This window comes from Silene latifolia, chromosome 5 (assembly GCF_048544455.1).
Source record: "Silene latifolia isolate original U9 population chromosome 5, ASM4854445v1, whole genome shotgun sequence".
NCBI lineage: Eukaryota > Viridiplantae > Streptophyta > Magnoliopsida > Caryophyllales > Caryophyllaceae > Silene > Silene latifolia.
Window position 1 is genome coordinate 52131559 of NC_133530.1, and position 12100 is coordinate 52143658.

Below are 12100 nucleotides of genomic sequence, written 5' to 3' on the forward strand. Positions count from 1 at the left end.
AATAATATTAGAATCATTTTAAGGGTACTAGTATTATAATCTAGTTAATTAGCATACTAGTTTAAGGGAAAGTCTTGGGTGTAATCTAAGGAGGATCATCCATCATATTAAGCTCAAGAACAAGTGAAGGAAGGTGACCTTACTTGTGCCCTATATTTCAAACCAACCAACAATGTAAGGAACATTGTTTTTCTTCATAAATCTCTTATTTTGTTATGCATGCACTAGATCTAAAGAACAAACAATTAAAAGGTTAATTAGTTCACTATTAGAGGAGTCTAATAAGAGGTAAATATACCTAATAGTCCCGTTCCAGACGGCTGACCATACCCTTATTTCTACCGATACCCGACGGAGGGGTACCCACAGCCAGAGATTGAGGCGGACACAGCTGAGCAGGAGGAGAGAGCCCGAGCTGAGGAGGGTAGGAGACGGGAGCAGAAGGGAGATCCTGACTACACGGTGGTTGATAAGGAGAAGGAGGTCGACGAGTAGCTACTGGTCTACTCACTTCCCCAGTTTTCTAGCTGGTTTGGGGAAGTTCATTTATTTTGTAAGTATTTCTGCTTTTCTTTATTTTTTATCTCCTTTATTTATTTATTCATTCATTCTTTTATTGGTTGTAATTATCCCGTTCCCCTTATATATACTGCTGGTGTATGCCGGAGGACTGATGAGAGTGTCATTGGGGCTCTCAATCAAACACATTTATAATTCTCAACAAACAACTAGTTAGTGGTTAAGTCGAGGTCGATCCACGGGACAGGGGTACTCAAATTGTTCAATCTAATTATGGTTGTGGTTGGAGTTGTCACAATTAAAATAGGTTGATGATTCTAATCTAATAGAAGCAATGGAAAGTAAACAAGCAACAAAAGGAAGGATGTGAACAACTGACTAAAAATGCTAGGATATCATTGGTTCATAGGGGATTCATGGGAGTTGATCATACAAACATATTCTCAATTATATAGCAAGCACTTATTGTTGTGATGGGATCGAGTTGGTGTATAAGCTTACAATCCCTAAGAAGGTTTGGGTCCCGGAGTCGAATCGGTTAGATTGTACAACACCTACAAGTCGACTTAATCCTTCCTATTGAACTATATGCATGGTCTAATGAGGCTCGAGTTGGTGTATAAGCTTACAAGTCTCATTGAAAAGATAGGTGATGGGTAAAAAATGCAAGGATTCATAGGCTCGCATTTCATCAAACATAACATGTGCATAAGATAAACTCACAACAAGCAAGCAAATTATTTATGAAAACATATTAGATTAAGCATGAATCATTCCCCGTGTTTGTTTCCCCTAATTCCCCATTAATCTTAGCTAAATGACTACTCACTCATGATCAAGTTTAACATGTTAATAAGGATGTCAATCATACTAACAAAGCAAAACATGATGAATAAATGATGTGATTAACAATAATTAAACAAGAGTAAAAGAGATTATACCTACTTAAGATGATCCAAATAATAAAGCAAAGAATAAAAGAAGAGAACTTGATTGATTGATGAAGAGTTGTCAATTCTCCAATAATAACCCAATAATATTCAATTACCCGATAATAATAAACTTGAAAAATGATTAAGGAAAGGTCAATATGTAATTTTGTGGAATGATTGAGATTAATCTATTCTAATCTACTCATAATGAAAGTTTAATCTAATCTAAGAGAACTTGATTTAATCAAAGGAAAATTGATCCTTTGATTATTACAAATGGAGTATATATAGTGATACATCATTAGGTTAAGCAAGGGTAGATTAGTAAATAACAATGCTAAGTGTTGAGCATGGAACTGCAACTCCCGAGGGATATGCGCGGATTACGTAGCAAGGAAAAGCATTATGTCCAACAATCTGCTCGTCCCGAGCGAAATACGAGCAACCTGAAACTTAACCCGAGCGGGTTGATTTTGTCCCGAGCGGGTTGAGGAGTATCCCGCTCTACTTGAGCTTGACCCGCGCGGGTTGAGCTGCCGTTTCCCTTTTTTTTTGATTTTAAGCCTATGATGCTTCTATGTACTCTTTATTCCTACTTCCTTGGTCATCATTCTTGCCTCCACTTCATACTTAGTCCATCTAAGATCGTCAACAAGCTTCCGGATATGCGCGAGAGAAAGGAATTCCGCCTCATTATCTCCTTTCCTATAAGACATATAAAATGCACTAGGAAAGCAAAATAGAAAGGATTTGACGGATAAAATGGCCATGAAATGTTATAATAGTATGCAAAATAGGTTCAATTAAGGGACTAAATATGCGCAATTAAGGGTCACGTCAAACATCCCAAAACCGAACCTTTACTCGTCCCGAGTAAAGAGGTGGCTAAAACTAGACCTTTATTTAAACTATCCTAATAATATTACCGATGTGAGATAATTAGCGGGTCTCACTCCGCCCCTTCAACTCACAACAAGACATCCATGAGGTAAGATGCCTTCTTGCAAGGGAAGGTGGGGCTTGCCAAAATGGCGACACATCCAAGCATTAAAGCACACAAAACAAGTAATGGATGCATCTAAGGGTACACATTCCATCATAGATACGGTTTCTTCAAACTAATAAGCCTAGAAGGATACCAATAAATTACCTCCAAGTTGTGTCAAGCTAGGGTACATTTGTCCTCAATTGTTAAATGCTTTCGTCAAGAGTAGACTCGCTATGGTGTTAGAAACACTGGAGGATCGCGGAATTCTCCTTCTTGCCTAGACAAGAAGAAGGGTCGTCCCTTCTCTATCATGGACAAAAGTGGATTCGATGGAAAAGGGATCGATAGATTTTGAGTTTTATGTGGGAATTTGCTTTTGTTGTTGTTATCCCCCCCCCCTCCCATTTCTTGTGGAATTTGACATTTGAGAACACTTTCTTTTTGCCATTTCTTCTGATGTTTGGCATTTCAATACTTGACAACTTTCAATTTTTTACATTTTCTTTTGAACATTTTCAAAGTCACCCCATTTGTAGTGAGGGTGCTTATATTTGAAGAATAGGAGTTTTTATTTTTGTTACTCCTCTTTTCTTTTGATGCAATTGCAAACTTTTTGACTTTTCATTTCATTTTTGATGAGAGTGTCGTTGGGGCTCTCAATCAAACACATTCTCAACAAACAACTAGTTAGTGGTTAAGTCGAGGCCAATCCACGAGACGGTGTGCTTTGGGTTCTAAGTCTATCTATCTCAATTTATGCTAGTGTCACAATTGATTTGGGTTTGTAGTTGTATTCTAAACTAATGCAAGCAACAAAGTAGAACAAGCAAGTAAAGGTGTAGACAAATAATAAAGGATACTAGGATGTCATGGGATCATAAGGGATTCATGGGAGTTGATCATACAAACATGTTCACAATTAGATGCAAGCACTTATTGTTATGATGGGATCGAGTTGGTGTATAAGCTTACAATCCCTAAGAAGGTTTGGGTCCCGGAACCAAATCAATTAGATTGTACAACACCTAAAATTCGACTTAGTCCTTCCTATTCAACTATATGCATGGTCTAATGAGGCTCGAGTTGGTGTATAAGCTTACAAGTCTCATTGAAAAGATAGGTGATGGGTAAAAAATGCAAGGATTCATAGGCTCGCATTTCATCAAACATAACATGTGCATAAGTTGAAACCACAACAAGCAAGCAAATTAATTATGAAAACATATTAGATTAAGCATGAATCATTCCCCATGTTGTATTTCCCTTAATTTACCACTAATCCTAGTTAAGGGACTAATCACTCATCATCATGGGAAATATGTCATTAATGGTGTCAATCATTACAACAAGTGTAAACATGATAAGAGCTTAAGAAAATGAACAATAAAGAGTAAAGAGTAAAGGAATTATACCAAACTTAAGATGAACAAAATGGAAAAGAAGGGACAATAGAAGACAACTTGATTGATTGATGAAGAGTTGTCAATTCTCCAATAATAACCCAATAATCTTCAATTACCCAATAATAAAGCTTGAATAATAATTAAGGAAAGATTTATATGTAATTTGTGGAATGATTGAGATTTATCTATTCTAATCTACTCCTAATCTAATCTAAGAGGATTTCTATTATGGGAACTCTTGATGTCCTCTTGATTATTACAAATGGGGTATATATAGTAGTACATCATTAGGTTAAGTAAAGATAGATTAGTAAATAACAATGCTAAGTTTTTTAAGTGGGGAAATGCAAGTCTTGCGAGGAGATGAGCATATCACGTCACTAGTGCCACCACGATCCGCTCGGACCAGGAGAGGAGACGCTCAGATTGTGAGGGGAGAATCCGCTCGTCTTCAGCACGGGACGCTCGGATTGTGTTATGCCAGTCCGCTCGTCTTGTGCCTAAGCCGCTCGGATTGTTGCACAGTGTGATCCTTTTGCTTCACGTCCTTTAGTCTTTGCATACTCCTTATTCTTGCTTTGTCGATTGTCATTCTTGCTTCCCCTTCATACTAGTCCATCAAGGTCGTCATCAACCTTCCAAATGTGCAAGGGAGACGGGAGTTCCGCCTCATTGTCCTCTTTCCTACAAGTCATACAAAATGCACTAGGAAAGCAGAGTAGAAAGGATTTGACGGATATAATGACCATGAAATGTTATAATAGTATGCAAAATAGGTTCAATTAAGGGACTAAATGTGCGCAATTAAGAGTCACATCAAACATCCCCAAACCGAACCTTTACTCGTCCCGAGTAAAGAGGTGACTAGAACTAGACCTTTATTTAAACTATCCTAATAATATAACCGATGTGGACAATTAGCGGGTCTCACTCCGCCCCTTCAACTCACAATAAGACATCTATGAGGTAGGATGCCTTCTTGCAAGACAAGTGGGGCTTGTCAAAATGGCGATGCATCCAAACATTAAGGCACACAAAACAAGTAATGGATGCATCTACAAAAGAATAGCCACTTTCCTCATCTAAGTGGCGGAAATCATCTAAGGGGGGAGCAATTCAAGGTTACACACTCCATCATAGATACGGTTTCTTCAAACTACTAAGCCTAGAAGGATACCAATAAATCACTTCCAAGTTGTGTCAAGCTAGGGTACCTTTGTCCTCAATTGTTAAATGGTTTCGTCAAGAGTAGACTCCCTATGGTGTTAGAAACACTGGAGGATCCGGAATTCTCCTTCTTGCCTAGACAAGAAGAAGGATCGTCCTCTCTCTACCATGCACAAAAGTGGATTCGATGGAAAAGGGATCAATATGTTTTGAGTTTCATATGGGAGTTTGCTTTTGTGTTGTTTTTCCCCCCAATTTCTCGTGGCATTTGACATTTGAGAACACTTTCTTTTTGCCATTTCTTTTGATGTTTGACACTTCAATACTTGACAACTTTCAACTTTTCGCATTTTCTTTTGAACATTTTCAAAGCTAGCCCATTTGTAGTGAGGGTGCTTATATTTGTAGCATAGGAGTTTTTATTTTTGTTACTCCTCTTTTCTTTTGATGCAATTGTAAACTTTTTTACTTTTCATTTCAATTTTCGAACTCAAATTTTGAATAATTTTTGTGCCCATTCCCTTTTGATGATAAAATGTGGTAGAATATGGATGATGGTTGCATGGTAGGGTCACCTTGGAATAAACGGTAGCCAAGGAGTTATCACCATAAGGTACTCTTGACTAGGCCTTAATCCATGGGTCAAAGGATACTAGCATGACACATCCTAGGGTGTTTTACAAGTATTCTAATGAGCAAAGTCTTAAGAAGAAAAAGTATCTACAAGGGCCTTATATACACTTGTCAAGCTTCCTAAATAGATGTTTTCACAAAATTTTCTAACCATGCAACTATATGTCATGATGCAACTAACATTTATACAACTCTAATGCATATGCTTCTATCAACTAGTATGACATGTAATCTAAATGCAACTCCTAACAATACATAGATACACAAACCGCAACAACAAAATACACCACATCCTCCTTAACATGTAAGCCCATCCTCCTCATATGAATAATGAAAAAAAAATGGAAGGAAAATAGGCATTAGAACGATCATACCAAGCGATCTTCATTTTCCCTTGCTAATGCCTCAAATGTAGTGTTGTATCTATGTGAGAAGAGAACAAAAAACACAAGTATATACAATTCTACACTACTAAATTAAAGAACATGTTTTTGAGTTTTTCGAAAAAATTTCAGTTTTTATGTATTTTGGAATATAAATTCTCATCCTCCACTTTATTTTGGACATTGTCCTCAATGTACATGTAGGAGTAGGAATAAAAAAACAAAGTACATGTTTTTGGATTTTTGATTTTATGGGAATGAAGTACAAATGCAATGATATGATATGAATGCATGCATGCTCTAACTAAATGCAATTCTATATGACATATGTGACAAATTAATGCAATCTAAACTATATTATATGATGCATGATTTCTAGTAAACTATGGTCACCTATGATCAAACCTCCCCAAACCGATTTAAACACTATTTCTAGTGTAGAAATGAATAGGTTTGGTCATTAGTGATTATGCATGAATTCTAGTCTATATGCAACTAACTATATGAATCATGTGAGATATATTACAATGTAAACTATACTATATGAACTAACTAATGTGAATGATATAATACAAATGCAAGATAATTAAAAATGCAATGCAACTATACATGAGAGAAAGGAAAAGAAAGAGTATCATACAATTGGAGGTGGTGTGGTAGACACCTCTCGCCATCTCACTCGTCATCATCATCATCATCGCGGTATTATTGAACCATATAGATATATATGTTTATGTTTTGATGATGTCAAGAGTGCTTTATATTTTATATACTCGTTGCGCGTAATTGTTTGTTTAGTCTTTTAGATTGGACTTACTAATCGCAAGCATTAATGAATTGTGATTGAAGTATACAAGAACATACTGTGATCAAGCCCTCAATTATGGATCAAGATATTACAAGATAGTGAAAGAGTTATTCAAGCGTCATGAGAAGATAAAGCTCATCTAAAGATTGATCAAGCTTGAATAATGAAGTAGCCTATACTCGAAGATCTCCCTGAAGATTAGAATAGTATAGGTGATTATCTCGTAATGATAACCAAGAATGAGTTTCTTGAATTGGTAAAGTTATAGCTTTGCAGCTATAACATTACTAGTAAAAGAGCTCAATGTTATAGCTCTCCTACTATAACATTGAGATGCTGAGTTTATTATACACGACTTATAATGTTTCAAAATTGTTTTGAAAATTGTTTAAAGTTTATTTTAAATGTTTTGATAAAAGTATTTATGTAATAAAGCCCGGTTTAGTGCAGAGTTCGGTTTTATGTTGAACGTTGACTAGTAGTTAATTTGGACCAACTTATGAGTTGGACCATGCTACTAATTAGGGTTTCAACATAGCCTCTCTTAAAACCTAAATTCTAACCCATATATTAAGCTAGGGTTTGCACGAGTCACGAGGCATATGAGCCGTGACATCACGTGTAGATTAGGGTATATCTTGTAAAGATTTTATTCTCTAAAGAATATCTTTACTTATCTTATATATCTTACTTAATATATTTGTTTATGATAAAAGATATTCTTGTTATAAGAAATCTTATCATATCTTAGAATTTATGGTAAAGATAATATTTGAATAGATTATATTCTATCTTTTGGAATATTCTTTATTATCTTTTAGGCTTTTAGGAAATAAATAATAGAAGATATGATTTGTTAACATATCCTCTTTATTCGGCCATTAGGATTTCTAGAAACCAAGTTGCCTTATTCTTTCTTTCCTATAAATACTTTGCTCTTTACAACATTTAAAGGTGAGACCTTAAGCATAAAAATTGATCTTATTTTTTACAAAGCAAATCGTGTTTTTCAAAGCAGAAAACCGTTTTGTTATTTTTGAAAGGTCGTGTATTTTAAACTCGTATACTTGTTCTTATTGTTATCGTTATAAGATAATAGTGCTTAGTTGATTTCTTTCTCGTTCATTAACGTGAACTATTAGAAGAATCATTAGTGCTTTCTTATTAGCGTAAGTTAGTCACTCGAGTATTTAACGGTACTCATTGAGTTACAGCTAGAGTTAGTTGTACGCATTGGGTTAGTAAATTTGTAATCCGTAGAAAGGTACTAAATTTATTAATCGAGAATAGTGGACGTAGGTTTCGACTTGTGAAACTGAACCACTTCAAAAAATGTGTGTCTCCTCTCTTTCGTTCGTTTGTTTATTTCGTTTTACATTCATTAGTTGATTAGTTAAAGTTTAATCAATAAACTTTAAATAATCAATTACATACGCACAATCGAAAAAGCTTTTAAAAGTTTTAAATCCTCAATTCACCCCCCCCCCCCCCCAGCCCTCTCTTGAATATTTTGGATCAATAGACTCTTCAATTGGTATCAGAGCCTCGTGCTCTTGATTGCCTAACCGCAAAGAGGCAGATCTATCTTGTTTTTCATTTATCTTATTGTTTTATATTCCGCTGTCTATCACGTGAAAAATGGATTCCAAATATCTCAAGTGTCCCGTCTTTGATGGGAAAAATTATGGATTATGGAATAACATGATGACTCACTATGTGAAAGGTCACGATTGGGAGTGCTGGAGGATTATCCAAAACGGACCGCACAAAATTCTTGTAGCATCCGAGGAAGGCACTACCTACGAAAAAAAGAAGAGGACTATGTCGAGGCCGATTACAAGAAGGCCGAAAAAAACTCCAAAGCAATAAGTCTCCTACAAAACGGAATGACTTCTACGGAGTTTGATCGGTTTTCTTCATGCTCTACGGCCAAGGAGATATGGGATGGGCTTGAATTAGCTTATGAGGGTACTTCCATTGTTAGGAAGCACCGAATAAATTTGCATATGCAAAAATATGAGCTATTCATTATGGAACCTAATGAGTTCTTAGATAGTATGTCCGCAAGGTTTTCAAGCATTATAAACGAATTAAAAAAACGTAGGTAGGAAATTTAGTACTGAAGACATTGCTAGAAAGGTTCTTAGGAGCCGTACTAAGAAGTGGCGTGCTAAAGTCACTGCAATGGAGGAATCACGAGATCTTGAAAACCTATCCTACCAAGAACTCATCGATGCTCTCATGGCCCATGAAATTACTCTTAACAAAGATGACGCTGAACCAAGCCGAAATAAGAGTATGGCCTTAAAGAGCGAAGAAGTTGACTCTGAACTAGAGGATGAAACTGTTCTGTTTGCACGCCGTTTCAAAAATAAGATCTTTCGAAACAAACAAACAAAATCATCCTATAACAACAACAATAAATCGTCCAACAAAAAGGTCACAGAATCAAAGTCATCTTTCGCCAACAGGGGTTGCTTTAAGTGTGGAGAATCTGATCACATGATCAAGGATTGTCCAACATGGGAGAAGCTCAAGGACAAGACAAAACGCGAGAAGACAAAAAGAGAATTCAAACAAGTAATGATGGCTTCGTGTTGGGGAGACCTTTACTCAGAAGATGACGAGGGATCTGAAGACGACGAAGTAGCCAACCTTTGTCTCAGCAGTGTTAGTCTTGACCTAATCTCCTACAGCGACGATGAAAGCACAAACTCTCATTCAAACTATTGCTTTCTCGGAGAATCAGACGAAGATGACGATGAAGAGGTAAGTTATCTTGAGCTTAAAAAACGCGTTAAGAAATTATCTAAAAGTGCTTTAATTGAATTCTTTGAACAATCTCTCGATAAGTGTCACGAACAGGACTTAGAGCTAAAAGATCTAAAGGAACAGATTCTCAAAATTGCAGAAGAGAATTATACTCTGAAGGCTAAGGCTAAGAAGTTAAAGTCTAAAGTTACAGCTGAGAAAGCAACAACGTTAGACTCTACTATGGCTGAAAAGAATGAATTAGAGTCCAAAGTTATAGCTAATGAAGCTATAACTTCCGACCTAAAGCTTAACATCAAGCACCTTCAAGCCAAAGTTATAGCTAATGAAGCTATAACTTTAGAACTTAGAAAAGCCAAAGAACTTTTGGAAACTAGGATCACATCTGATGATGCAGTGATCTTAGACCAAAAGAAAGAGATAGATTCCCTCTCAAAGCAATTAAAGGAATCTAAGACCGACATGATCAATGTTAAGAAACAACATTCCGATGTTGTATTTATTCTTAACAAACGGTTCCAAGACTTTCTTGATAACTTTAAGAAGGATAATGAGGTAGATCACACGAAATGTCAAGAAGAGATTAAAACCCTAAAGGATCTACTTCTACATGCTAGGAAGGTCCGTGATAAGTGGGAGGGTAGCACAAAAGTCCTAAACTTCCTAACCGAACAATCTGACAATAATATGAAGATGGGGTTAGGACATGAGTGCTACAGCCGTAGAGATCACGCTAAATGCAAATCAACACCTTCGGATGTTGATTTCAGAAAAAGAAAGTACGCTGATCTTCCTGAATATCTGATTTGCAATTACTGTGGTCATACGGGTCACATCCAAATCAATTGTGTCAAAAAGGCTCATGATATACGAAAAAATGTCGACCATGCTAAAACTATTGACACAGTTGTCGAGGATGATGAAACCCCCATTAATGAACCTAACGAAGAAAGGAACAATAAATTTCGTTGGTTCTATGACATGGCCTTTGACTACACCAAGAAACCTAGCACTTCACAAAATCCCTGTCGACCTAACCCTAGTAAGCCTATTCACAAGGGAAATAGTCATGAAAGACCTAGAGAAATTCCTAGACCGAGAGAAAACCCTAACCCTAGAACTCCTCCTAAGCAAAATAACCCAAGGATTATAAAAACGGTTATTAGACAAATTTGGGTTCGAAAAGATTTAGTATATAGAGTAACTAATCATAAGGGACCCAACTTAGCTTGGGTACCTAAAAACTGTATCTAATCCTTTCTGCAGGAAGTAGTGAAAGAAAACAATCAATGGTATCTTGATAGTGGATGTTCAAGACACATGACTGGAGATAAGAATCTATTTCTTTCACTCAAGCCTTTCAATGGAGGAAAAGTGACGTTCGGGGACAACAAAAAAGGGAAAAGTAATCGGTGTTGGCAAAATCGGAATTTCTAAGTCCCACGCGATCAGTGACGTTTATCTTGTGGATGGACTAAAACATAACTTGCTAAGGATATCTCAACTATGCAACAAAGGTAACAAAGTAGTTTTTCATACTGTTAGTTATCGCATTATTATTGAAGGAACTAGCAATGTTATTCTAGAAGGCCACAGGAAAAGAAATGTCTATATGGTAGATTTAAATGTTGTGCCTACTAACTCTTTTTCATGCATGAAAGTTACTCTTGATGATCCTTGTTTATGGCATAAACGGTTTGGTCACATTAGCTCACTAACCTTGAACAAGATCAAGAAGTGGGACTTGGTTGAAGGGTTACCTAAGATTAAGTTCGACCAAGAAAAGATGTGTGACACATGTGCAAGGTGCAAACAGGTCAGATCATCGTTCAAACCGAAAAGAGTAGTAAGCACAAATCAAACGTTGGAATTAGTACACATGGATTTATGTGGACCAATGAAGGTAAGGAGTAGAGGAGGACCCAGGTACGTCTTTGTTCTTGTAAACGATTACTCAAGGTATGTATGGCCTATCTTTCTTCATTCAAAAGACGAAACGTTTGATGAATTTGATTGTCTTATGAAACGTGTTCAAAACAAATATAAGACTAATCTTGTATCTATTCGTACGGATCACGGCACCGAGTTTGACAATCAAGCCTTCATAGAATATTGTAGAGCTAATGGTGTAGGACATAACTTTTCTGCACCAAGAACTCCTCAACAAAACGGTGTCGTTGAACGTATGAATAGAACTTTGGAAGATATGGCACGTACAATGCTTTTGTATAGTGTTTTACCTCGTAACTTTTGGGCTGAAGCCATTAGCACTTCTTGCTATATCCATAATCGTGCTATGATTCGACCTATTCTTCATAAAACTCCCTATGAACTTCTTAGAGGTCGAAAACCTAATATCTCCCATCTTCGTTGCTTTGGGAGTAAATGCTTTGTTCATAATAACGGTAAAAACCGTTTAAGTAAATTCGACCCTAGGAGTGATGAGGCGATTTTCGTAGGATACTCAGATCATAGTAAGGCTTACAAAGTCTTCA